Source organism: Manis javanica, chromosome 6 (assembly GCF_040802235.1).
Source record: "Manis javanica isolate MJ-LG chromosome 6, MJ_LKY, whole genome shotgun sequence".
In the NCBI taxonomy this organism is placed as follows: domain Eukaryota; kingdom Metazoa; phylum Chordata; class Mammalia; order Pholidota; family Manidae; genus Manis; species Manis javanica.
In genome coordinates this window covers 116,156,268-116,184,244 of record NC_133161.1, presented here as the reverse complement: position 1 = coordinate 116,184,244, position 27,977 = coordinate 116,156,268, and the positions used below count along the sequence as shown (strand labels likewise).

Here is a 27,977-nt window from a genome sequence, read left to right as displayed (position 1 = left end):
GCTACCCTGCCCTCCCACTCTCAAAGCCGCCGCCTTGTCCTCGCCCTCTGGGTGCGCACCTGCCGACGGCAGCCTTGGAGGTCCGCCCTGAGCACGGACACCCGCCTCCCGCCGCTGCGGACGCGACAGCCCACCACAGATGCAGCCCGTCCATGCTGCGGCACACCGCAGACCCCGCTCCCCGCCTTCCGCCGCCCTCTCAGGGCGCACCTGCAGACGGCGGGCTGGGCTCCGCCCCCGGCCACAGCCACAGCCACAGCGGCGAGGCGCCCGAGCCTGCAGCTTCCCGCTGCAAATGCCTTCCCCCCCCATCCCTCCCCGACCCGTCGCTGCCAGCCCCCTGGGGGTGGCCGCTTACCGTGAGCTGCGGCTGCGACGACAGGCCTACGTGAGGAAGACGGCGCCCGCTCCCTGGCGAGGGGGCACACCTGGAGCCGGCAGGAGGCGACTGCGGGCGGCGCAGGGCTTTGGCGAGGGAGTGCAGCGTCACTGGGAGAAAGCCTTAATAGCAGGTGAGTGGGAGGCACCGGCGGGCAGGCGCAGGCTGGGAGCTTCCTCTGCCGCAGCTGGCTTAGCACCGTTAGAAGTAAAGATGGCAGGCATGGGAAGTGAGCGGTGTTGGCCGTGGAACGAACATGCGCAATAGGCTGCGCGCAGACCCCGCCCCCTTAGGAGAGTGCCCTTTCCCCCAAAGAGTCAGGCAGTGGAAACGGGAGAGGTAGGCAGCGGGAAGAGCATGCGCGACTCGGCTGTGCGCCAACACCACCCCCTTAGGTCGCTGCCCCTCGCCTCAAAGAGGCGGGCACTTGCAACAGCGGGGAGGGGTAGGCGGGACGAGCGTGCGCGGCACCCCACTCCCTAAGGGCGCTGCCCGTCCCCTCAAAGAGGCGGGCACTTCAAACAGCGGGTACGGAGGGCAGGCGGGACGAGCATGCGCGGCACTCCACCCCGTTAGGGCGCTGCCCCTCCTCCCAACGAGGCGGACACTTGAAACGGGGGACGAGCATGGGCGGCGACGTCTACGCGCCCATTAAGAAACGGGGGAGGTGGCAGGAGAGAAGAGCATGCGTGGCTAGGCTGCCCGCGCGTACATCACCCCTTAGGACCCTGCTCCTCCCCACAAAGAGGCGGACACAGTAAGCTGCGGGGCTGGGAGACGGGAGCATAGACAAAAAATGTTTTTAATTTTCTTTCTGAATAAAATCCTTTAGTGCTTTCCATTATCCACCAGAGCAAATATAAACTAATTGTAGCACTCAAGAACTGCCTCATCAGGCCTAAATATGACTTCCAAGTTCCACTCCCTACCCTTCCAAACAAAGATTACGTTATTTCCCAAATGTGACTTGGCACGTGTTCCCCTACTTTGTCATACTTTTTAATCCTCTCTGTTTCTACTTAATACAATTCTACTCATTCTTCAAGGTCCAGTTTAAATGTTACTTCATTCACAAACTTTTCAATATGTGAGATAGTTCTACTCTGAATTTTCATAGAGCATTACACTTTCGTAAAGCACTTTTCATATTTTCTTTACCTTGACTTTACTCTCCTAATGAAAGGTAATTTGTTGGAAGGAGAGCTGGTGTTTCATTTGTGTTGTGTCGCTGTCCAGATTCCAGGACTGACCAGCTTTGTACAAATTTGCTTGATATGGAAAATATTAGGTTAAATTCAGTAGAGTAGAGAAAGTGGCACATTTTTTAGGGTAAATGTTTCTTCTTTTAGAGAGAGTTCTTTCAATTGGCAAGCACAGGAAGAAACATAGCCACTATGAGCACTGAATTCCTGAAACCCAAGGAATCATAGTGACCTCCCAAAGAAATTAAAATGATCAGGTTGCCTAACAACCATTTGATCAATAAATAGAAGAGATGCCCTCACAAAAAATAAAAATAAAAAAGTACACACTTCCAATTGTAAAATAAATAAGTAACCTGGATGTAATGTATAGCATAAGGAATATAGTCAAAATATTGTAACAGCTTGGTATGGTGATAGCTGGTACCTAGAATTACCATGTATATAAATGTTGAATCACTGTGTTGTACACCTGAAACTAATGTAATACTGTGTGTCAACTAATAAAAAATAATTATCTAAAAAAAAAAATGATCAGGTTGCCATAGTATATATGGACAAGGACATATTAGTTAAGTCCCCTAAATTTTGTATAAAAAGTTAAATGCATGTAGACTTAACTCATTCCCACAGACTTTACAGGTACGATATACAAAGCATCTAATTGCTAGGAAATAAAATAATCAGACCAGTTTTGCTCTTGAAAGACGATTCTCTCATGAAATGGATGCTGCCTGATTCTTGTATAAATTATGATTTCTTCAGGTAGCTGTTGAAATCTTAGGCATAATTTATATTATACCAATGAATATTTATAGAGGCACATATTTCCAAAATTATTATAGAAGACAAGAAGGAAAAATAAGATTCAAAATACAAGTATGTACTTTTCTGCCAATTTATCCAGCAATCTACTCATAACCAAAACAGATTTAATCAGTCTCTTTTTGCTATTCATATAAGCATGCCTCTTTTATTTCCAGTTCAGATCTTGTCATATTGGCATGAGTGACATCAGCTGGGCATCCTTGGGGAGGTAAGAGGAGAGGGACTGGAGGAGCTGTGTGGACAATTGTTTGGACAGTCCTTCAGTAAGCCCCCCTTGGAGAGTGTTTTGTTGGGTTGTAGGAGCCAATGGAAGTGAAGGGCTCTCAAACCATTCTGTACACCAAACCATGAGTCTTAGGGATTTGGCATGGTTGTAAGGATATGCAGCTAGTCAATTTCAGAATCATGCGTTACAGTGTAGAGACTTCAGGAGATTCATTCCATTGTAGAAAGGGGGCTAATTTACCAAGTCTTTGAATTGCCTCATGAAATAATTTAAAGATCAGTTGAAAAGGAAGCCAACTTATCTTTCCCTATTTCATGAGTGGTCTTTGAAGTTGGGGTTATTATTATTATTATATGTATTATTGTTTTCTAAATAAATCACATGGAATTAGAACAGTTTCTGGCACAGAGTAAGTGTTAAAAGAAGAGTTGACTTTATTGTTTTTATTTTTATTTGCCTTCTACCAACTAAATTCAATGTAAGGTGAATTACAGAGAGAGCCATAGCCTGTCATATCCCACCAGATTCCATGGAGGCCTGTGCTGGGCATGGGTTTTGTACAGAAGCTCATGAAAGACAGTGCCCTCCCCCTAGGCATAAGCCTGGTTTCCTTCCATAGTTTAGGAAAGGAAACCAGATTCCCAAACCAAACAACTTTCAAAAGAAGTAGGAGAATGTGTACACAGGGAATAAATTGGAAATAATGATTTTTGAGAGGAATCTCCAAGGATAAGAGCCAGAACCTCTTAGAGAGCTCTGTCCTAAAAGCTGTATAACTAGAGTTTTGGGCTGTTTTCCTCCCTAGAGCTTACCCCGAGGTCATAAAGTGCCTCAAATCCCCCAGAGTCCTCTGTTTCTCATCTCCCTCAGGGCCCTGCCTTCAAAGGTGTAAGAACAAATTTATATACTGGTTTTTGCTGAGGGGTTAGCACAGACTCTGTATAAAAAGGCACCTGTGTCTATTACATATTTTTATATAGATACACTCATGATTCAATATCTGTAAATATACATATCTATATAACTATACTACATAAATATACTTAACATAGTGCCTGTAAAAGAAAATATACATATAATTCTATTCAAAGTATATGTCATAGGATAATATTATTGAGATGTAAAACTGTGTTTTTTTGCTCCATAATTTCTCCTGACATTTCCAAGAACTCTGTGTTCCCTGGTTTCAGAATTGTGTCCAGGACTACACTCAATAGCTACTTGATGGAAGGCTTTATTTCTTCCCAACCCCTGGGAAAACCTAAGATCACCTGACGAGGTTATGCTAGGTGCCTTAAACTAAGAGAGGGAAGGAAGAAGGTTTGAGGGAAGCATGAGAGAGGAGCAGTTTCCTAAACCGGGAAGAGGAGCATTTGGGCAGTTCCCACCAGACATGCACCCATGCTCCACTTCCAGCGACTTGGAAGTTCCTGGAGTGACTGTGAGGTGGGCCTAGGGAGGCTGTATCCTTTCGCAGTGTAGGCGAGGAAAAATGGAAACTCAGACATTACCTTTTCCAAGTCACCAATAGATGGCAGAGTGGAGATTTAAGCCCAAAACAGTGGCTTTTCTAATGGCCGTGAGAATGGTTGCCTTGTACTTTGGAAGCGGATGTGTAGGAGAATTTTCTTTCAAGTACCCCCCAAAGGAAATGGTAGAAGGTCCGTAATTCTGAATTAAATGACGTATGTTTGAATCACAGCTGAGCAATCTCAGATGTTATCACACTCTTGGATGTTATCATCTGCAAAGAGGAAATAATAGTGTCTAGCCTATTTGTTTATGATATAATTGAACTGACAGGCACTTTGTAAACTGAATGACTACATATTATCATTACCTCCTGACCTTTAAGACTGTCTCCATAATCAATAACTACATAAAAATACAAGATAAGCAAGGGTTCATAGACATGAGACCCATCTTTTTGGGTATATACTTAGTATTTTCTCAAAGTGATAAATTTTTCCCTAGAATATTAACCAAAATAGTATACATGCATGCAAATTTAATCTACATCCATTAATTGATACTCCAGGAAGCTTGATTGCAACAGTAGAATTATTATTTGTACAAAGAAACAGAATATAGAACCAGAAATTGCATTCTGATGTGAAAGAAGCCTAAGTTTTGTGTAAACAGATTTTGATTCGAGACTCGATTTTGTAACTTTTTAGACCTGTAACGTTAGGCATGTTCACCCCCCTGATGAAAATGTATCAATATTCTAAATACTGACAGTAAATAATACCTATAAGGTAAATTAAGTATAATTCTTGAGGAAATTGTTATTATGTGATGAAGCAAAGCAGATCAATGTGAATATAAGTTTTGGATAAATCCACATCATGAATCAACAAAGTGAGTTACCTCCTTTATTAATTTTGGAAACTGGTCCAAAAAGCAGCCACACAGTGAGGTGTTGTGTCATCATCATCACCTTCATTGCCACGAGCTAAATGTGATTCTAAGAATAAATGTGAAGGTGGCAAATTTCTTAGTTGCATTAATTATGGCCAAGAAGTCATGTGTTGTACATACTCATCTTTAGTTTTATCTTAGGAAAGTGGAACCCATTTTCCTGTTAATCATGCTGGGAGCTTTTATTGATGAATTTTGTTATGTTAAGAATCAGCTGTTATTCTGTGGCCTGTCATTTACCAGGACCATACATCAAGGTGCAATTTTCCTCCAAAGCAGCTTTTTTCTACTGACCAACAGGGATTAAACAACAGATCTGGATCCTCTATATTCTTTGCCCCTCTCTGAAGCACTTTTAATCTACTTCAGAGATGTTTAAGAAATTTGTGTGCAGCAAGTAATGCCTGCTAGTTGAGTAAGTTAATCATTTCATGTATTGTTTTTAACCTGCCTACTTCCAAAGTGAATTATTGCTGAGTTACTAATGGACTAACTGAATTCATGAATATGCTTGGGGATTGTTTCCTCAGTTGCTACATTTATTAAATGAAAGTTAAGGTTCTTCATTATAGAGTTAAAAAACTGAATACTTAATATTCTTCCCACCACAATATAACTCAGAAAAAAAATCTTTTCTTCACTATAGTCAAATCAACTCTTTGTGCCTCCCCACATATGATATATTCTCTCATGTTTTCATGCCATTCCATGTACTATTCCCTCCTCTCTATCATGAGCCTGCTAGACTCATACTGGTCCTTCACTTCTAGGATCAGGCATTGCTTCCTTCCCAGACCATCCATTTACTCATTCATTCATTCATTTATTCATCCAATAAAAGCTTAATAAGCAATGATTAAGTGGCAGACACAGTGCTGGGCACTGGGGACAGTCCAATGTGGGACATATTTGCAAGGATAGTTACAGTCTGTTGCGTATTAATGGGTGCCCACAAGAGGGAGGTTGAATGCAGCCAAGGGGCAGGGTGCAGAGGTTAAAGGATGTGTCCCAGAGGAAGTAGCCCAAGTTCAGTCTTCCAGAGCAAATTCAACTGGGAGAAAGGCCTGTTTACTTTTGTTAGGAACCATTTGATTGGAAAGAACGACAAATTGAGTTAAAGAGAAGTTTATTTTAAAGAAACTGAAGAATCTCACAGAATCCAATAATGAGAAGTGGTTTGAAGGGATGCGTTGGGCAGGTAGAGTTAGATTCCACCACCTCCTCCACCAGCTTTTCTCAACTGCCCCTATCCCGTTTCTCACCACTCAGAAGATCACCATTCCTGTTAGCACCGAGTAGGGCAGAGCATTGAACTGTTGCAGTTCAGCCAGGTACACGATTAATTTCTGGAAGCATTTTCATAGTCTGAATGTGAAAAACAGGCAGTAATGGTGTGTGCCAACAGAGTTATTTGCTGTTTTCCCTTACTTTCAGTAAGGAAACCTGGACTGTAGTATGTCCCTCTTCTGGTAGACTGTAGCTGACAAGGAGAAAACACCTTCAGACACATTTACTTTTCCTTTCAAGACCCTAGAACTTAGCCATCAGGGAGCCGATGGCTTGAGTTTTAGGACACAGATTAACACAGAGAGCAACTGAACCAGCTGATTTTTCTCCTCTCTCCATGGACTACTGGCCTCACCTTGACATGGCATTTTCCTTTGCCCTGCTGGGACCCCACAGCCAATTCCACATATTCTCCTAAGGCCTGTAGCTTGCCAACCCACTCCCAAGTATCATTTTGTTGGGAGGTTAATTAAAGTGGGTTTATAAAGAAGAATTTGGGGGATCTCATGGAATCCAGTCTCAGGACAGCCTTCCTGAGATATGAGAAGACTATAGGCTCTCTCTGTGTCTCTGTCTCCTTCATGTTCTCAGCCTTAGCCTGAATATTTGCTGTTTTCTCTTTCTGTAAACTAGTTTGCTTCAGGGTGATGCTTCCCCATAAATCGGCCTGTGAGGGGCTTTGACATGCTATCGTCTTAATTCCAGTTCCAGCCTTAGGTGATCTTGTAGATCCTGGTCCCCCACATGGTTTGACCATGTTTTCTGGGTCTGTTGTTTCTAATTCCAGAGAGAATGGGCCCTGTCTTACTCTCGTGCTCTTCTCTGATCCAGTAAGCTGTGGGCACAACTTTGGAACTGCTGGTAAAAATACAGTGCGTAGGCCCACCACATCCAGTGGGACTTTGGGAGGCTATGTCTAGTGACAGGAAAATGATCTGAGCTGGTGTACCAAATATGTCCTCCACAGCATGAGCATGAGAGGTGGAGGAGGTAGAGTAGAGAGTTCAGCACATGTAGGGATGATGAAGGGCCTTGACGCCATGCCAAGGAGTGAAGGAGATGAAATGCCAAACTCTGGCCCCTTCAGACCTTTCCGTGCGGCGCACTTTCTGCCCGGAGGGAGCACCATCCCTCCTTTCCCTCACTCACTGTGGGCTTGCCCTGTGGGTTTTGGCTTAGATGTACCTCCTCTGAAATACCCACCCCTCCCGACCTCCCCAAACTGGGTGATCTGCTGCGTTTCCCCGGCTCTGTGTGATTACTCTGAGCAGTGCCCATATCCCACTCTGCATTCTGATTACCTGTTCACTTTTCTCTCTTCCACTAGAATTTCAGCATCTTTGTTACTAGCAGAGGGTTCAGCAATCTTAAACATCCAATAAACATCTAAGGAACGAATCAGTCAGTGTTTAAGTGAGGAGGTAAGTCAGACGACAGCAGCACCTCTTTCCTTGCCTGAAGGTTAAGTGTGGTTTTGCCTCTGAGGTAGACCAGCTGGAGCCCTCTTGGCCCCTATCCTGTGAGCCCTCCTGCAACTTCTCTGGTCTCAATCCTGGAACTCTGGATGAGAATTCTCCCCAGGCACCTCTCTTCTCTTTGTTCTCTACCCACTTCCTGCATGACCAATCTAGATTATGTTCTCTGCTCATCATCTGCTCACCACTGGATCATCTCTCAGGGTTTGCAGATACCTGCCCCAAGCCTTCCTACCACCAGCATTCCTGCCCATGTGGAGCTCACAGTTTGGCAATGATACCTCTGACATGGAGATAAACCTAAAGGGCAGTGGGGTAGGAGATACCCATTAGTCCCTTTATTAAGTCACTGTTTCAGAAGTACAGTTGACCTTTGATCAACAGGGCTTTGTACTGCTCGGGTCCACTTACATGTGGATTTTTTTCAGTAAGTATATTGGAAATTTTTTTTATAGATCTGTGACAATTTGACGAAAATATTTTTTCTCTAGCTTTATTGTAAGAATACAGTATAAATATATATACAAAATATGCATTAATCAACAGTTTATGTTCTTGGTAACTTACAGCAGGCTATTAGTGTTTGGGGAGACAAAAGTTACACACAGATTTTCAATGACTCTTAGCAGAGTGGAATTTTGACTTGAATTTCTGCAAGCTGTAGTCTTGTGGTTATAACTCTTGTCATAAGTTTATCAATCACTCAGGAGGTAAACTGAATCTGATTAATCACAAGTCTGATGTAGGTTGAGAGCACTGAGAAAAAGACTTTTTCATCTGCCTTGGAGTCAAATGGTAACCTGTGAGGTCTTGTGGGAAAAGACATCCAAAACAAGGTTAAGTACAGAAAATTTTAATTTAAATTGTCATTTTCAGATGTAGGACTTGTCAGGGATATTGATTTGGTATTCTGTGACACCTATAAAACACTTCTGTGCCTTTTAAGATCTCCCTGTGGCCTCACACATCACATGTTGTTCCAGGAGTGTGGAGGCCTCCACAGTGTTCTTCCATGGGTCACCCATGTCCCTCCCGGTGGTATCAGATTTTGCAGTTATTTCTTTGTTTATTTTATTTTAGTTTTGCAGTTATTTCTTAATGATGACTTAATGGACAAGTCATCAGATATTCTTGAATTCTGAAATGGCTACTTTATTTATTAATATAAACCATATTCCTATGCACTTAGATGCACATGAAATATTTTATTACATGACTCAATATTCATAATCTAAATGGAAAAATAATATAAAGCAGCACTAAAGGAATTTTGAGTTATGAATTTCGAGTTACATCCATTCTTAGGTCACTCCAGTTTCCACCTTTTGATTAAACTCACTGCAAAGAGCCAACCCCTTTCTCCTCTTTCCCGTATCTTGTTCCGTTACCTCTGCCAGTCTTTTCTTTGCTCTCTTTTACTGTTTATGGCACTTATAGATCAATCATGTCAACACTAAGACTGGGGAGGCAGCAGAGTGAATGATTCTACTCAAATCCCAGGTTAGCAAGCTGAACACTTTTTCATAATTAATCAGTTGTATAGAAAATTGTTTTACAAATTCTTCCTAATGGATTAGAGTAGATTCAGATGCTTTTCCTACTGTTTCTCTTTCCAATGGGATCACAAATCTCTATGTTGCTTGATTTTGGAAGATGGACTTCTTAAATACTTGCAGGATTATAATGCATCTGTTCAATGACTTCTTTATTTTTTATTCCTCATCTGAGTTAAATCCACCATTCTATTGGTTTATTGCCAAGTTGCAGTCTGATCCCCAGGTTCTGCTTTCCTTCTCCCCCTGCCCCCACCCAGTCTTGTGTCCTGGATCACTCCCTGTAAAGACAAACATACTCCACATTTCCAAGAGGAACTGAACTGTTCTTGAACATCATTCTGGGATTCAGCATCACATCACCATTAGGGCTGGAGTAGCACTGACATGGGCTACAGGTCTGGTCTCCGGCTTAGCCTCTGGTTGGTGTGAAGAAATGGGTGAATGTTTTGACAGTACACAAACACACTCCAGTCCTGGAATGAGATTGCTCAGGGAAATTTACAGAGGGAAACAGTAGCAGGTGTGAGATTCCTCATCACCCATTATAATTTGGAAAAGCACAGGGGAATTTAGAGAGGCCAGATGTCAGATGCAAATAGAAAAACCCTAGCTCTTGGGCTGTGGAGATTTTAAATTTCAGGGTTAAGGAAGATCAGCCCCCTCCCTTTGCAGTGGTGCAATATGACATAGCAGAATGTCTACTTCAGAACAGAGTCAAAACTAATAAGGCCATCCAGGCTGATTTATTATCTCTTACCCTAGAATAAGAACATGATCTGAAACTAGGAAGGTATGAAATGAAATCCTGACTGTGCTGTTTGCTACATGACTATTGCAAAGTTAGTATTTCTCCAGTAAGCCACCAAATCATTATGAGGATTAGGCAAAAAACTAGTATTCAATAAATAAAAACTTGTTAAGCTTCTTTTCCCAAATGAGCAAAGACATGCATAAAAACTATGAATCAGGTCTTCCAGTACAAAAAAAAAATGCTTTACTTCCTTCCCAGCCCAACTTCACTGAGAATTATCTGTACCTATTCCTATTATTTCTACTGTTTTACCTCCCACCTTCTCTTTGTGGTGGATGGGCAGAGTGCTGCCTCAGCCTCATTTCCTGTGCCCTGCTGTGGAAGAGCAGCCTGGCTGTGGTGATACGGACCCATCCTCCTGGCCACAGGGCCTGTTCTGGGATGGCCACACGATCAGAGATGATCCAAACGGGGGGAGGCTCGGAAGGGCAGAGTGATGGTTGGGGTGGTGCTGTATGTAAGTGTGATGCTTGGAACTGCTGCAGGTGTCATGCTACCATGAGGAAAGCCAGCCTAAAGGTGAGACTGGCCCAGAGGACAGAGGCAAGACATGAGCAGAGTGCAGGAGCCGAACTGTGATCGCACGGAAACTGAGGCCTGCCTGCCTGTGATACTTCTAAGTAATGTGCATCAATAACGCCCTTATTTTTATTGTTTATTTTTTTAAATTTTGTTATCATTAATCTACAATTACATGAAGAACTTTATGTTTACTAAGGTCCCCCCTTCACCAAGTCCCCGGCACAAACCCCATTATAGTCACTGTCCATCAGCATAGTAAGATGTAGAATCACTACTTGTCTTCTCTTTGTTGCACAGCCCTCCCCATGCTCCCCACACAATACATGCTAATTGTAATGCCCCCTTTCTTTTTCACTGCCCTTCCCTCCCATCCTCCCCAATCCCTTTCCCTTTGGTAACTGTTAGTCCCTTCTTAGGTTCTGTGATTCTGCTGCTGTTTTGTTCCTTCAGTTTTTTTTTGTCCTTATACTCCACATATGAGTGAAATCATTTGTTACTTGTCTTTCTCTGCTTGGCTTATTTCACTGAGCATAATACCCTCTAGCTCCATCCATGTTGTTGCAAATGGTAGGATTTGTTTTCTTCTTATGGCTGAATAATATTCCATTGTGTATATGTACCACATCTTCTTTATCCATTCATCTGTTGATGAACACTTAGGTTGCTTCCATTTCTTGGCTATTGTAAATAGTGCTGTGATAAACATAGGGGTCCATTTTGTCTTTTTCAAACTGGGCTGCTGCATTCTTAGGGTAAATTCCTAGGAGTGGAATTCCTGGGTAGAATGGTAAGTCTATTTTGAGCATTTTGAGGAACCTCCATACTGCTTTCCACAATGGTTGAACTAATTTACATTCCCACCAGCAGTGTAGGAGGGTTCCCCTTTCTCCACAACCTCACCAACATTTGTTGTTGAATGTCTTTTGGATGGTAGCCATCCTTACTGGTGTGAGGTGATATCTCATTGTGGTTTTAATTTGCATTTCTCTGATAACTAGCAATGTGGAGCATATTTTCATGTGTCTGTTGGCCATCTGAATTTCTTCTCTGGAGAAGTGTCTGCTCATCTCCTCTGCCCATTTTTAAATTGGATTATTTGCTTTTCACTTGTTGAGGTGCATGAGCTCTTTATATATTTTGGATGTCAAGCCTTTATTGGATCTGTCATTTACTAATATATCTCCCATACTGTAGGGTACCTTTTTGTTCTACTGATGGTGTTGTTTGCTGTACAGAAGCTTTTCAGCTTGATATAGTCCCACTTGTTCATTTTTGCTTTTTTTTTCGTTACCCGGGGAGATATGTTCATGAAGAAGTTGCTCATGTTTATGTCCAAGAGATTTTTGCCTATGTTTTTTCTCTAAGAGTTTTATGATTTCATGACTTACATTCAGGTCTTTGATCCATTTCTAATTTACTTTTGTGTATGGGGTTAGACAGTGATCTGTTTCATTCTCTTACATGTAACTGTCCAGTTTTGCCAGCACCATCTGTTGAAGAGACTGTCATTTCCCCATTGTATGTCCATGGCTCCTTTATTGTATATTAAAGGACCATATATGTTTGGGTTAATGTCTGGAGTCTCTATTCTGTTCCACTGGTCTGTGGCTCTGTTCTTGTGCCAGTACCAAACTGTCTTGATTACTATGGCTTTGTAGTAGAGCTTGAAGTTGGGGAGTGAGATCCCCCCCACTTCATTCTTCCTTCTCAGGATTGCTTTCGCTATTCAGGGTCTTTGGTGTTTCCATATGAATTTTTGAACTATTTGTTCCAGTTCGTTGAAGAATGTTGCTGGTAATTTGATAGGGATTGCATCAAATCTGTATATTGCTTTGGGCAGGATGGCCATTTTGACGATATTAATTCTTCCTAGCCAAGAGCATGGAATGAGTTTCCATTTGTTAGTGTCCTCTTTAATTTATCTTAAGAGTGTCTTACTGTTTTCAGGGTATAGGTCTTTCACTTCTTTGGTTAGGTTTATTCCTAGGTATTTTATTCTTTTTTGATGCAGTTGTGAATGGAATTGTTTTCCTGATTTCTCTTGCTATTGGTTCATTGTTGGTGTATAGGAAAGCCAGATTTCTGTGTGTTAATTTTGTATCCTGCAACTTTGCTTTATTCCGATATCAGTTCTACTAGTTTTGGAGTGGAGTCTTTAGGGTTTTTTATGTACAATATCATGTCATCTGCAAATAGTGACAGTTTAACTTCTTCTTTGCCAATCTGGATTCCCTGTATTTCTTTTTTTGCCTAATTGCTGTGGCTAGGACCTCCAGTACTGTTAAATAACAGTGGAGAGAGTGGGCATCCCTTTCTAGTTCCCGATCTCAGAGGAAGAGCTTTCAGCTTCTCGTATTTCAGGATGATGTTGGCTGTTGGTTTATCATATATGGCCTTTATTATGTTGAGATGTTTGCCCTCTATACCCATTTTGCTGAGAGTTTTTTTCATGAATGGATGTTGAATTTTGTCGAATGTTTTTTCAGCATCTATGGAGATGATCATGGGTATTATGTCTTCTCTGTGTATCTGATAAAATTCCGAGGTAAATCCATCTGGCCCGGGGGTTTTGTTCTTGGGTAATTTTTTGATTACGGTTTCAATTTCTTTGCTCGTAATTGGTTTGTTTAACTTTTGTGTTTCTTCCTTGGTCAGTCTTGGAAGGTTGTATTTTTCTAGGAACTTGTCCATTTCTTTTAGGTTTTCCAGCTTGTTAGCATATAGGTTTTCATAGTGTTCTCTAATAATTCTTTGTATTTCTGTGGGGTCCGTTGTGATGTTTCCTTTCTCATTTCTGATTCTGTTGATGTGTGTTAATTTTCTTTTTCTCTTAATAAGTCTGGCTAGAGGCTTATCTATTTTGTTTATTTTCTCAAAGAACCAGCTCTTGGTTTCACTGATTTTTTTCTATTGTTTTATTCTTTTCAATTTTATTTATTTCTTCTCTGATCTTTATTATGTCCCTCCGTCTGCTGACCTTAGGCCTCATTTGTTCTTCTTTTTCCAATTTTGGTAATTGTGACATTAGACTATTCATTTGGGATTGTTCTTCCTTCTTTAAGTATGCCTGGATTGCTGTATACTTTCCTCTTATGACATCTTTGCTGCATCCCACAGAAGTTGTGGCTTTGTGTTGTTGTTGTCATTTGTTTCCATATATTCCTTGATCTCTATTTTAATTTTTTCATTGATCCATTGATTATTTAGGAGCATGTTGTTAAGCCTCCATGTGTTTGTGAGCCTTTTTGTTTTCTTTGTACAATTTATTTCTAGTTTTATACCTTTGTGGTCTGAAAAGTTGGTTGGTAGAATTTTAATCTTTTGGAATTTACTGAGGAGGTTCTTTTTGTGGGCTACTATGTGGTCTATTCTGGAGAATGTTCCATGTGCACTTGAGAAGAATGTGTATCCTGTTGCTTTTGGATGTAGAGTTCTAGAGATGTCTATTAGGTCCATCTGTTCTAGGGTGGTGTTCAGTGCCTCCATGTCCTTACTTATTTTCTGTCTGGTGGATCTATCCTTTGGAGTGAGTGGAGTGTTGATGTCTCCTAAAATGAATGCATTGCATTCTGTTTCCTCCTTTAGTTCTATTAGTATTTGTTTCACATATGCTGGTGCTCCTATGTTGGGTGCATATATATTTATAGTGGTTATATCCTCTTCTTGGACTGTGCCGTTTATCATTATGTAATGTCCTTCTTTATCTCTTGTTACTTTCTTTGTTTTGAAGTCTATTTTGTCTGATACTAGTACTGCAACACCTGCTTTTTTCTCCCTGTTGTTTGCATGAAATATCTTTTTCCATCCTTTGACTTTTAATATGTGCATGTCTTTGGGTTTGAGGTGAGTTTCTTGTAAGCAGCATATAGATGGGTCTTGCTTTTTTATCCATTCTATTACTCTGTGTCTTTTGATTGGTGCATTCAGTCCATTTACATTTAGGATGATTATTGAAAGATATGTACTTATTGCCATTTCAGGCTTTAGATTCGTGGTTACCCAATGTTCAGGGTGAGCTTCTTTAGTATCTTACTGTCTAACTTAACTTGCTTATTTGAGCTGTTATGAACACTGTCTGGTGATTCTTTATTTCTCTCCCTTCTTATTCCTCCTCCTCCATTCTTTATACGTTGATTGGTTTATTCTGTACTCTTTTGTGTTTCCTTTAACTGCTTTTATGGGTTGTTGGTTTTATTTTTTGCCTTTAGTTAGTATTTGGTTGGTCTGCTTTCTTTGCTGTGATTTTATTTTCTCTGGTGACATTTATTTAGTCTTAGGAGTGCTCCCATCTAGAGCAGTCCCTCTAAAATACCCTGTAGAGGTGGTTTGTGGTAGGCATATTCCCTCAACTTTTGCTTGTCTGGGAATTGTTTAATCCCTCCTTCATATTGAAATGATAATCATGCTGGATACAGTATTCTTGGTTGAAGGCCCTTCTATTTCATTGCATTAAATATATCATGTCATTCTCTTCTGGCCTGTAAGGTTTATGTTGAGAAGTCTGATGATAGCCTGATGGGTTTTCCTTTATAGGTGACCTTTTTCCTCTCTCTGGCTGCCTTTAATACTCTGTCCTTGCCTTTTATCTTTGCCATTTCAATTATTATATGTCTTGGTGTTGTCCTCCTTGGGTCCCTTGTGTTGGGAGATCTGTGGGTTTCCATGGTGTGAGAGACTATTTCCTTCCCCAGTTTGGAGAAGTTTTCAGCAATTATTTCTTCAAAGACACTTTCTATTCCTTTTTTTCTCTCTTCTTCTTCTGGTACTCGTATAATGCGAATATTGTTCCATTTGGATTGGTCACACAGTTCTCTTAATATTCTTTCATTCCTGGAGATCCTTTTATCTGTCTCTGCGTCAGCTTGTCTGTGTTCCTGTTCTCTGGTTTCTATTCCATTAACGGCCTCTTGCACCTCATCCCATCTGCTCTTAATTTCTTCCAGAGATTGTTTTATTTCTGTATTCTCCCTCCTAACTTGATCCTTTAGCTCTTGCATATTTCTCTGCAGGTCCATCAGCATGGTTATGACCTTTATTTTGAATTCTTTTTCAGGAAGATTGGTTAGGTGTATCTCCTTCTCAGGGGTTGACTCTGTGATTTTGAACTGTATCAAATTCTTCTGCCTTTTCATGCGATAGAGGTAGTTGTGTGGGGCTGGAGTGTGTGTCAGCTGGGAGAACGTCCCTTCTTGCTGGTTTGTGGCCTTCTTCTCCTGGGAGAACAGCGCCCTCTAGCGGCTTTTGCTGTGCAGCTGCATGCAAGCGGGGCCTCTGATTCTTGCCTGGCCGCTGTGAAATTAAGCTCTGCGGTTGCTGTAGGCATGCCCGGCCTTAGTCTGCTGCTCCAATATGGCAGAGCCACATAGGAGGGGAGACAGGCGGGAGGTTGTTTATCGCCATGAGGTGCCTCCAAGCTGTGCTGCCGCCCAGGGGGCTAGGGCGCCTGGTGTTCCCTGGGAATCCCAGCTGCTGGGCTAAGTGTCCCAGGTCGCTTCTGTCCAGCTGTGGGGTCCCTGTCCCTTTAAGACTTTCAAAAAGCACTTGCTTTTCTTTGTCCCAGGGGCGCCAGCTGCGGGAACCTGCTCACAGGTCTTACTGTCCTGTTTCCTTAGTTTCCAGCACATCATGCACTGCGTGTCTGCGCTCTGGTGCGTATGGCTAGGGCTGGGTGTTTAGAAGTCCTGGGCTCCCTCTCCCTCCCTGCTCTGACTCCTCTCCTCCTGCTGGGAGCTGGGGGGAGGGGCACTCGGGTCCTGCCAGGCCACGGCTTGTATCTTACCTGCTTCACGAGGTGCTGGGTTCTTGCAGGTGTGGATGTAGTCTGGCTGTTGTCCTATGTCTTCTGGTCTCTCTTTTATGGATAGTTGTATTTGTTGTATTTTCAAAAATATATGTGGTTTTGGGAGGAGATTTCCACTATTCTACTCAAGTTGCCATCTTGGCTCTGCCCCTTATTGTTTACTTTTTAAAAACATTTTTTCCAGCTTTATTGAGGCATAATTGACAAATAAAAATTGTATATATTCAATATGTACAACATGATGTCTTGGTAGACATATACATTTTGGAATGATTACTAGAATCAAACTAATTAACAATCTGCCACTTCACATAGTTACCTTTGTGTGTGTGTGTGTGTGTTTGCTGAGAACATTTAACATCTGCCCTCAGCAACTTTCAAGTGTGCAATACACCCCCAAAAGCCTGTGGCCACCACCATCCAACTCTCCGTTTTATGAGTTTGACTTTTAAACATTTTACATGTGAGATCATGCCCTATTTGACTTCCTGTGTCTGGTTGATTTCACTTACCATAATAACCTCAGTGTTCATCCATGTTGTTGCAAATGAGGGGATTTCCATGTATTACACTGCATTTTCTTAATGTATGCCTGTTGGTGGACTCTTAGGTTGCTTCTGTGTCTTGGCTATCGTGCATAATGCTGCAATGAACATGGCAGCGCAGAGATCTCTTCAAGATACTGATTTCATTCCTTTGGATGAATGCCCAGAAGTGGAATTGCTGGATCACATGGTAATGTTTCTGAGTCCAAGCTTGTGCCATGCACTGCACGACATGCCAGTAAATCGAAGGACTTACCCCGAGGTGTTGGGGCAAGGAAAGTGACTTTTATCTGGAAATTCAGCAGAGTGAGAAGATGGTGGACTGATGTCCTAAAGCACTGTGTTACCTCAGGGTTGACTGCAAGCTTCTTTTACACTAGGGAAAGGGGAGCAGAAGGAGGAGCAGGTTAGGGGGTGACTGAGGCTGCAGGCATCTGGGCACCAGCGAGGGTCCGAGGAGAGCTGAGACACTCCATGTCCTCGGTTAGTTGGCACTTGTCAACCTGGGCCTGGTCACCATGCTCCTCTGATTCTGATGGGGCAAGCATTATGTTCATATGCATTTCTCTGTCTCCTCATGGGAGGCAAGCTTCCAGTGAGGAGCTATTTGCAGAAATCTCACACTGTAAGCAAAATTCCTTTTGATGATCAACAAGTCTACATGCAAAGATGCAGGGCTGAGTAGAAGGCCTTTGCCTTTTTTTTCCCTTTTTTGGCCCAAAGGTTAAAGCAGCAAAGGAGACAGATGGGTATGAGGGTTCCTTTTCCTCTACATCCTTACCAACAGTTATCTTTTGTCTTTTTGACAAACTCTTTTATTTTAAAACAAGTTGGCATTTATTATTACCTGTGATCAAATGCATCCTAACTTACCAATATTTCTACCTACTTCAGTGAGAGCTTAACCCCACCATTCCTGCTGTTGTAAAGAACATCCAATGGCTCACATGATGGAGACCCCAATAGACAAGGCACCCTGCTCCCCGGCTTCTGCTCAGCCTTTGAAGTTTAAAATTTTCATCAGATCTGCAAGTATGCTCAAACACGTTCATTATAGCACTGGGAAAAATAACAAAATGTTGAAAATAAACTACTGATATACTGGATATTGAAATTAATCTGATGCACATGATTTTATTCAATTTATTTTTTACTATTTTTATTTCAAATATGTTGTATATTTTTCAAATGCATATTTCATAGATTATTAAATTACTGTTTTCTTTATATAATATTTATTTTAATCATTTTTATTTTAAAATATTATTTCTTTGATTATGTATTCACTTAATCATTAATTTAGTCCCCAATAGAACATATTACACATTTATTTCATAAAATTCAGCCAGTAAAAAACTGAAGCAATTCTATGTGTATTAATGTAGAATAGTTGCCAAGATATATTAAGTGGAGACAGCAAAGAACAGAGCAATGTAAATTTGCATGGTACTGTTTTACATTAAAAAATGATATTAATATTTGTATATATATAAAATAGCTCTAAAAGTATCTATAAGAATCTATTTGGTTGATTCTGAGAAAAGGAACTAGATGGTGATAATGGGAGAGGAAAATTTTCATTGCATTTTTTTTTAACCTTTTGAATTTGTATTATAGCTATAGAGTAACTTATCTAAAAAAGTAAGCCAAATAAATTCAGGTAATTTTCAAAATAAAGAAATTCCTGGCAAAATATTGCTATTTGTTACAGTTTCATCTTAACATTTCCTCTATGGTCTCTCTCATATTAATGGTTTTAAGAATAATCTAAATGCTGAAAAATTCCACATATTTACATCTTTTCTCTTTTTTAAAAATTGAGATATAATTGACATACAAAATTGTATTAATTTTAGCTGTAGAACCTGATAATTTGATATGTGTGCATATTGCAAAATGAGTACCACAATAGTTTAGTTAACATCCATTGCCACTTAGCTGCTCTATCTTCTGAGTTACTGACTCATTTACCTCATGACCTATGTGGATAGCTCACAGATATTTCAAAAATTGGCAAAACTAAGCAATTCTTCCTAATTTACCATTTCCTCACAAAACTGCTTCTTCTCAGGCCTCCCCCATCTCAGTAAATACTCTCACCATTTGTGACATTTGTCCTTAAGCTCAAAGACACTATCTAGGAATTATTCTAGCCACTAATTCCATATCATAGAGCCCTGTTGTCTATCATAAATATGTGTGTATTATATATAATACATAATATGTATATTCTATTCTTGTCTCTCCAGTGTAACTCCTTTAGTCCAAGCAATCATCTCCTCACCTAATTTCCACGCCTCCCCTCTCTCCAATGCCATTCTCTCAAATGGTCTTCTAAAATCACTTAATTCAAAATAGATCCTCCTGTTGTTCTGTCAAACCACTCTATTTTTTCCTGTAGGTCTTCTTAAATTTACAATGACATGTATATGTTTGTTGTTGTCTGCATATGTGCATTCTTTCTTGCTGGATTATAATCTCAGTGAGGGCGCGAGAGTGTCCATTTTCTCAGGCTCTTATGCCTACAACCCAGAAAATGCCTGGCACATGGAATATGATTAATAAATCATTCTCAAGTGAATGAGTAAGTTAAAGTGTGATAAACTCTTTCTGTGTAGCAGATATTGTGGTAGACACGTTACTTAGGGACAATAAATCTGTCTTAGGATAGCATTTGCCCATGGACTTGTAGCATGGACAGATAGGAAATGAGTACAAGAGGATATTTCCATGTGTGAATAGGTGGATATGATCAAATTTGTTTGCTGGGGCAGGCCAAGGGGCTCCACTGAGGGAATACGTAAGTGAAAGGAAAAGATGAGGAACAGGTTTGATTTCCTCAGATGATTTGCTATAATTCTGCTTCACAATTTTTCCAGAGCCTGCCCTACATGGTGACAACTTTCCTTTCTCCCAGGGTGGGTCACAAACACATATAGTGTCTGGGTGGTAGAATTAAGAATTCTGTTTGTTGAGCACCTGGGAAGAGCAAGTGGTAGATTGTGTTTGATTCTAGATGAGATAATTGTGAGGCCCCAGCCATGGAGACCCTAATCCTAACACCACTGGCTGAGGATCTCAAATTATCTTTTGCTCGGTCCACAATGTGCCTGAGATTGTAAGAACAACTTGTTCTTGAAAGAAGCAAACAAAAAATAACTGGCAAATCCTCTTTATTAAATAAGAAATAAATCATCTATGTACAGTCACTTGTCTGTTGCACATGAGGACTTCCCCCTTCTCTTGTGGAAGGGCACACCATATGACCAAAGGGCAAGCTCAGCAGTGCATTTAAATACCTATAAAATGTGCAGCTGACTGGCAAGACATACAGGGCACACGTGTGTTCTCAGTCATGCATATGCAGGAGAAAATGAACCATTTCAATTCCAGAAGCCTTAGGTGAAGAATTATCAGCTTCATTTAAAATGCCCAGGTTTTGCCATGTAAGCAAGCATCTCTTCTAACAATTAAACCAGCTGTTAGTCTTCAAGACATGTGTCACTTTCTTTGCATTTGGGTCAAACTCCAACTGTGAAGATCCACTGAAGAAATAGAAAAAACCTGCAAATACAGACAAGGGAAATAGGTATTGTTTCAAATAAATAAATTTGGCAAAACTCAGACCAATAGTAAAACATATCTAGAAAGTGTTTATAAAGCTTTACTATGTACTAGGGACCATGCTAAGGGTTTGACATGATTTTTTCCCCATTTATTTCTGCAACAATCCTATGATTAAGTATTTCTAACTCCATTTTACAGATGAGCAAGTTGAGGTTCAGACCAATTCCGATGCTTGTCCAAGGTCACTCAGTGAGAAAAGGGTTGGAAGCAGTGCTCCATGCCTGCTGTGTCTGATAGCAAAGCCAGACTCTGAGTTACTAGGTTGTTTTGCTTCCAGTCAGATGAAATTCTCTGCTTCTTTGGCAACTGTGATCTCTTTCTTTCCTTCCTACTTCCCCTTCCTCACATTGCAGCCTGAGGGGCATGTCTGGCCTCAGAGAAGCACAGCAACTCTTTCAGGACACCACAGATCCTTCCTGGCTCAGCCATTGTGGTGCTCAGTTTATCTTTCAATAAAAATCAGCCTCTACCTGTCTCTCCTTGAGTAGGGGAAAAAACAGCTTTTTTTTTTTTAACTTTGGGCCCGTGGAAAGATAAATATTTGCAACTGAGCAACACTGGGATGACTTCTTAGGAAAGACAGAGAAAAATCTCCCTGGAAATTAGGAGTCACAATAGGGTGGAGTGGAGGAGAAAGCCCTCCAGCCAGTATTAAACTGGGCCCCACCGCCTGTGCGGGTTTTTGTACTGACATGGCAATCTGAGAGATAATAGCTCTGGATGTAAGGAAGTGAGTGAAATGAGCATTTTGGTTTTATCTGCATGTATAAAACAAAATATAGATAACTGTTAATTACCTTTATGATTCAACCCTACTTATTGTATGAAGTGGTCAGATAATTGGTATAAAATTAAGTTGAAATTTCAGCAGGGGTTGAGAGGAGGGAATGGGCTAAAATAATTTTGTTATTAAAAATTATTTCAATTCTCTTCCCTGTGATACCATAGAATGCTTCGATGTGCCCCACTGCCGACAGGGTAAGTATCTTCTTACCAAATGTTTCAAAAACAGCATCAACCTTTGTGTCAATCCCTGGGAAGTCATCTGCTGTTTCCTTGGGAAAGCCTGGCTCCATGGACCGTCTCTTTTCATCAAATCTGCACCAAGTTAAAGAAACAAAACTCAGCATTGTACAGAGGCCATGTTACCAAAATGCATAAATCATGTTGGGCTTAATGTGGAGTTCTAGTAAACTTTCCAAGTGCTGCAGATACATGTCAAACATGTTGAGCACCACAGAAATATGCGACTTTAATAGTACTGTAAACTTAGCTCTCACCACTGTATCTTCACCAGGAACAGAGGCAACATCCTGATCTAGCAGATGTTGTTTGTTATATTTCTTAAGGCTGGACAGAAAAAGCCTTAATCATCTTTCTATCACAGAGATATGAAGGTATGAACAAATGCTTGTAATAAATTCAATCATTCATCTCAAATACAGATTTCAAGTTCTCTACCATACTTGACTCACACATGCTTTCCCAACCCTGCACACCTGGATCTCCTATGGCGGCCACCCAGGAAATGGGGTTGGGATGGGAAACAAAGCACAGGATATGCATTTGGGACTTACTGCTGGACCTCAGTCAGTCCGCCCAGATGACTCAGAATCCAGGCAGATGGCCCAAGAATCAGCTTCTCAGTGAGTTCTGGGTTCTAACCATAAAACCATCCTGCTGTTGCTCATCATCTTAAATAAGCTGAGGTAAAGAGTGGGGAAGCCCTTGAAAATCATAAGGTTGGGAAGAGAGGACAGGTACCCAATGGGATAATGAGAAGACCTAGGAGATAGCAGGAAAGAGGAAAGAATGCTACATTGTGGCCTGGATTCTTAGGGCTTCTTTCAAAAAAATGCAGTTGGGTTTGGAGTCCAGCACGGAGAGCTTTCTGGAGGTGGTGAGCCTCGAATCAGGACTTGAAGGTTGGGTGGGGTTTGGGCAGGTTGGGGAGAGAAGATGGCAGTCCGGGCAGGGGGGACAACAGCAAGGGAAGCTCCAGCCTGTTACACGTGGCACCCAAAGCAGGAACGCTTAAGGAGCACCTGATTTCGGGCACTGCTGCATTTGAGAGTAAACCCTTCCCCACAGTTGTCTAAAGCCCAGTTCTTCCTACTGAGAAGCAAGCAGGGCTAAGAGTGAGGTAGGGGATTTCCTTAAAGCAAGAAATTAATTTCTCTAATCAGGCTCAAAGTCATCCCAAACGCATCTTTCTTCCAGTATTTGTCCTCGACAAAGAAGTATGTTTTCTTCTTTTCCTTATCAGAAGTGGCTGCATCTATTTTCCTTACTGTTGGAGGAAAACCCAGGGTTTGGATATTTCTTGGGTACCCTGCTTGTACTTCATTTCCTCTGATGGCCCAGAACTGGTTTCCTGTTAAAATAAATAATTCAGAGTCACATTAAATTTATAACAGTTAAGTCTTTTGGTTTTAGAAATACTTTTTAGCACCTTTGATTTTCATAGTACAAGGGAAGTCAAGATTTTACATTTAATCACTATCTCAAGGCAAACATTTAACAAAAATTTGCAGATTGAATGAATGAACACAAACCAAATAAGGGAATTTACAACTCTGAGCAATTTATATTCCTGTGTTCATTTTTATCATCTGTAAAATATAAATAAAATAATACCAGTTCTGGTTATTTCTTCATTTCAGAGTAATACTGTAGACAAAATGTGCCATGGTAGAGAAAATTAAAGTCCTATTCAGTTTTCCAGGTGAAGAGTTTATGTCGACAAATTAAGGAAATTATATAATAATTACCTTTAAAATTGAAAACAGAATCCTTACTAATAACTTCATATGCAGCATCCACTCCTGAAGGAAGAGTTGGCCAAAATGAAGAGATCAAATAAAATCCAGTTTCAGATGTCCTGAGGGTTTTGTGCCAAAAATGTCTGAAATACGTATGAAAATAAGTGAAATTGAAAGCAGTTTTTCACCTTTAGTGAAATGCTTTCACCTTTTTTCCAGCATATTTTCTCATTGTCCTGCCTCACTCATTCCCCCATTCCCTCATCCTCTAGGCTCCATGACAGACAGAAATCAAGTATATCACCACTGGGAAAGTATCTTTCCTTTATCTTCAGACTTCCTGCACTGGACTTCCTGCCATAAGATTCCAGAGTAACATCTTCTATGACAGGAAAGTTATCTTACAATGCAGTGCAAAAAACCCTACAATTCATGCAAAACTGTGTATATGTTATGCCATCACATATATTTTCAAAAGGTAGGCAGATGTGTCCACATGTATATATACTATGTAAGTATGTTGTTATATATGCACACGACAATCCTGGAAGCACAGGAATCCTTGACTGGGGATGAATATGGGGAGAACTGAGAAATCAAGTGTCAGTCATGTGAAGGAGACTTGCTTTTAACTTTCTTCCTATTGAATGTTTTATCACATTCAATTTATTCACTGTATATATATATGTATATATTTATCTAGCAGTGAATAAATTGATTAAATGTAAAACTATCCTGGTGGCATTTTTTAGAGGAGGTAAAGATAAAATTGATTCTAAAGTTCTACTTGTGCCTTTTGAAAAGCAACCATGGCTTCTGACATTTAGGAACAACAATTAGAAGACAAGAATCAAATCATCTTAAGTCTTTGAAAATGAACTTGGCGATTTTAGGAAGATGTGAAAAATGGAGGGCCAGATTTGAGTGATTTCAAGTTCAGAGAAAGCATGTTTGCTTTAAATGTTAAAAAATCTCTGTCACCATTCTGTTCATTTTCCTTTCTAAGCCTTGCATATCAAAAGAAAAGATAGGACAATATAATCTGGTCTGATCTGTCTTTAAAAAACAGGATTTCCCCCCTCAGAGTGCTGATTGCATCGAAGGACAGAGCAGGATCACACATGGCCGATGTCGCAGATCCTGGAGTCCCAGATTCTGTGGGTACTTCCGGGTTATCATGGGAATCGGGGAGATCCTAAAGGGGGCAGATGTGCAGATGCAAACATTAGGAGAAATGTGATGCTTCTGTCAATTTATATGCTTTCCAAACATTCTCAAACTGCTTTGAGTTGAACTGCAAATGTTTTATGCAGCATTTAAAATATTTTCTTAAGACCAGCCCTGCAAGGCTACAATGCCTCATTTTTCCAGCAACACTCACCATACAGGAACTGAATGCCATTCACATCATCTTGAGAAAGGCGGAACTGTGTCAAGTCTGAATTTGTTGTGGACTGGGTACTAAAGCTTCAGGGTCAGAGGAGTGAAAGAGACCCAAGGAATGGCCAAGTTCATGGGCAGCAATGAGGAATAAATTGGTCCCTGTTTAAAGGAACCATAAATGCTAGTTACTTATTCCGTAAATATATGTACATTGCACAGGTCAACTGTGTATTATATTTGTTTACTTCACGAGAGCAAATAGGGCTTTTGTGCCTTGTTTTTTGGTTAATTGATCAATTTACTTATTCCATCACTTAATGGAAAACTAGCATTTTTCAAGACTTGTTCTTGAAATCCATCTTTGAGACAGTGTCTAGCCATATCCACTCCCTCCCTTCTCCAGCCTCAGGAGCCTATTAACTTCATGAAAACGAGGTCCCTTTTCTTGTACTCAAGTAGAATGAACCCACTTGTTTAGCGCATTAGCAAACATTTCTCTTCGTTGGTCAGTGAAAAGCTAAACACATTTCAGTGTATCAACATTTGCCAGTTACAGTGTCAGTTAAATGAATCACAGTTTATTCATTTCAATTCCAAAATCCTTAATCATACTCCTGTTATTTTACATTGGACTATTCCCTGCATATCCTTTTAGCCTCATGATTATTATTAAGTACATATTGGGTCTGAAGTATTAATAATATCAGGATTTGCAAGATTGGATTAAAACATTTCACTAAGGAGATTTTTGCTGCACAAATACTAGCTGTATTCAGATTTTTTTCCTTCGATTATTAAAAGGAAAAAAAACAAAATGCTGAAATTGGAAGTCATTCGGTAATTATATTTGACATACCAAGTAAGTCAGTTTTAATTTATAAGTGATATCGGTGTAGCTTGTGATCCTAGTAAAGTTCTCATTTGAGATTTTTGATGGAAGATGTTAATTCAATCAATCCAAAGATTTTTTATCCAACCCTAAAACCTAAAAGCCTCATGTGTGTATTCTCTACAGAGATTCTGTTTGCATTTGGTTATAAATCCCGATTCAATTCCAGAAGTAGCATTATTTGTTTCAGCCAGTTATTTGAAAACTTTGGAAGCCATTCCTCAAAATACACAGTTATGAACTGAGAAATATTCTTCTACCTAAAAATGTCTGGACATTGTGTCTGGGGTTTAGTCCTTTCCTTCAGATCAAGTCGATAAAAATTCTTAACTTAGTAAAATGTTGATTTTACCAGAAAAACCAAAGGAGGAACATAAATAGCTGAAATTTATTTCTCATTCTGTTTTGAAGACTAACGAAGTAATTGGGAGAAATTTCCCAGGGCAGAGCATGTAGACTTAAGGCAAGACTCTATCCCATGGATATCTGCAATTTGATATAATGAGATCATTCCTAATTATGGTCCTAAGATTACCCTAGAACTAAACTCACCAGAGAAATACTTAATGATGCTTCCTACGTCGAGTTTATCAGACAGAGAATAGGCTTTAGACAACTGAAAACATTTTCAATAACGACTAAAACATATATGCTGCTGATCCTTGACCCATGGGGAAATCCAGAACACCCCATTTCTTGACTAATCTTTGTTAAGACTTTCCCAAATAGAAAAACAACAAACACCAAAATCCTTCTGAGAGATGTGTGACTCACCTGATGGGTCCTCTGTCCATTGTTCATCATCATCAAAATGAGCATCTCCATAAATCCCTGGCTCAGGTGCATAGGCATGAGCCAAAACTTTCCCAGGTCCATCAAAAGGGATAAAGTCTCCATGTTCTAAGAGAGAAAATGTTTCACTCGAAAGAGGTAGGTAATAAGATCTCTTTGGAACCTTTTCTAATAAAACACCACCAGATAGATGGACGTGTTTCATGCTTTGTGTTATTGTTGTAGTATTTTTTACCTTTAACCGCTAAGGTGATCATAATGTCAGCCTCTCCTTCATAAATCTGGGAGAATGTAAGTGGAGTCACCTCCTCCCAGACTGAATTTCAGAGCTTTCTCAGTAGCAGAATCAACAGCATCTTTTGGCAGATCCAGAGTATAACCTACAATCCTTTAAGAGAAAAACTGAAGAATAAACTGTTTTCTCTCCTCTTACAGTAATTTATGAAATGTTGGTACTATGTGAAAGCCTCTTTGGCCCCATTACCTGTAAGTGAGTTGAGATTTCCTCCACTTCGGCATGCCGGGAAAGATGCTGAAGTAACCGACATCTGGAACCCCACACCTGGGCTTGTGCATCATTTCCAAAGTGTTGGTGTCCAGCTTCCCTGTCACCTCCAGCCCAAGGAATGTCTGCAATTCTTGGATTTTTTTTAAACAACAGGACTACTGTCCTTTCTTCTAAAAAACTGTTTCACATCTTCTGGAAGGTTGTAATAGTTTTCTATATTGAAATAGTTGAAATAGTTTTCTATATTTCTGAGGTATTTCTCTAACTTGCTGAAATTAAAATAAGTGTCACATTCTGTTTAACTCTTCAGTCACGGACTTGCCTTCACTTTTGTTTTATCTTTGTATGTCTGCAGCTTAGTTTACTACCAAAGCCTGAAAAGAAGTGGAAAATTGAGAATACCTAGTGACATGAAAGGAGAAAAACAAAACATTTCTTTGGGCATAATGGTGTATTTCAGGAACATCTTTCAATTCCCTCAGTTTTCCACTTTATGCCTCCCACAGAACCTGGCTTAAGAAAAGAACTGGACAAATCCTTGTGTCTAAACTTGACATTACCAATATAAATGTCTAAGTAGGCTAACAGTACATTAAAGAGGTTCAAAATCAAGATACATCTCATTTTCTCCACTTGCTATTCAAGTACCTCAAGTGCCAGTGTGGCTGCTGCTAGGGCGTTTGTGATCTTAGGAAAACATCCAGTCAGTACTTTATAGCCCTGCCTTGAACTATTCCTACACGGTACACTTAAACCACTCTAAGTGAGTCTTACAAATGGAAAGCAGAGTTGGCTTTCCCCGCCGACCCTGCCTGTGAATGTGAGGGCTGTTTGGGGTCATTACCTGAACAAGGTCCAGGCTGTCATCCTTGTCCTATGCTCCTCTGTCCAAGGGGTGGGCTGAGCACACTGCCACACACAGCAGCAGTGCAATAGGAAGATTCCTCATTGCCACTGAATTCAT

General features: G+C 40.5%; 1 protein-coding gene, 1 long non-coding RNA gene and 1 pseudogene across 27 annotated transcripts in view; 1 reads left to right on the top strand and 2 right to left on the bottom strand.

Annotated features, from left to right (window-relative positions):
* LOC108384619 (acetyl-CoA acetyltransferase, mitochondrial-like) overlaps positions 1-621 on the bottom strand; it is a 186,636-nt gene extending 186,015 nt beyond the window's left edge. For 13 of the 22 annotated variants that reach the window (XR_012132523.1, XR_012132526.1, XR_012132527.1 and 10 more), the window contains exon 1: positions 359-522. The gene's annotated coding sequence lies outside the window, so the exon portion shown is untranslated. Of the gene's footprint in view, positions 1-358 lie in introns of all 22 variants that reach the window. The other 9 variants (XR_012132520.1, XR_012132521.1, XR_012132535.1 and 6 more) reach the window with 7 other exon arrangements.
* On the top strand, positions 378-27,065 carry LOC108407922 (uncharacterized). 5 transcript variants are annotated; one of them, XR_012132549.1, is made up of 8 exons: positions 1,071-1,136; positions 2,565-2,617; positions 7,671-7,764; positions 10,671-10,805; positions 17,118-17,242; positions 17,947-18,084; positions 21,628-24,598; positions 26,941-27,065. It is a non-coding gene; the product is annotated as an uncharacterized lncRNA (long non-coding RNA). The 5 variants fall into 5 exon arrangements; XR_012132550.1 differs by lacking the exons at positions 1,071-1,136; positions 2,565-2,617; positions 26,941-27,065 and adding an exon at positions 382-512 and having other exon boundaries at positions 21,628-22,597; XR_012132552.1 differs by lacking the exons at positions 2,565-2,617; positions 26,941-27,065 and having other exon boundaries at positions 1,025-1,136; positions 21,628-22,597.
* On the bottom strand, positions 26,631-27,977 carry LOC118967695 (stromelysin-1-like; annotated as a pseudogene).